Here is a 522-nt window from a genome sequence, read left to right as displayed (position 1 = left end):
TTGCTGTAATCCATTTAATGATTACTGAAACTTTCATTACAAACTTCCTTAATTCTTTTTTTTTTTTTTCCTCTCTCTCTCTCTCTTTTAATGACCGTTTCCTTGTAAACTTGCTAACCCTCACGACCATCAAAAAATCAATCTTGAGTGTATATTCCGACACATAACACATTCCAGGAAAAGGCAATAACAGGATAGGTACTACATTATTAGCTTCAAGTTAAACAGTATGTTATTTGCCTTTTTGATTTGGTTTCATCTTCAGCACAAGACCTGATACAGAATAAAGAGTTTTCAGCTTTAACATGAAGTCTGGTAATTTTCATTTTAGATCATTTACAATTCACTGACTGGTAGCTATGCATAATTCTCCACATGAAAATGAAAAATGATCACTTCACCATTTAAAACAAAATTGGCCCTTTCTTCAATCCTTTTTGAGTCACTCGCTCTATGTACTTTTTTCCTGCAGGTTTTTTTTTATGCTCAGTCAAACTGGATCTCGGTTTTGATCCACAGGCC

The 522-nt window shown here is 33.9% G+C and overlaps 1 protein-coding gene across 1 annotated transcript in view; it reads right to left on the bottom strand.

The window, feature by feature from the left end:
* The window catches only part of LOC119590726, a gene marked incomplete in the record, with an annotated part of 107,158 nt that overhangs the window by 5,635 nt on the left and 101,001 nt on the right, over nucleotides 1–522 (bottom strand).

The sequence above is a fragment of the Penaeus monodon genome, chromosome 27, assembly GCF_015228065.2.
Source record: "Penaeus monodon isolate SGIC_2016 chromosome 27, NSTDA_Pmon_1, whole genome shotgun sequence".
NCBI classification, from domain to species: domain Eukaryota; kingdom Metazoa; phylum Arthropoda; class Malacostraca; order Decapoda; family Penaeidae; genus Penaeus; species Penaeus monodon.
Note: the sequence above shows the minus strand (reverse complement) of the source record. Positions and strands in the feature narration are given on the sequence as shown.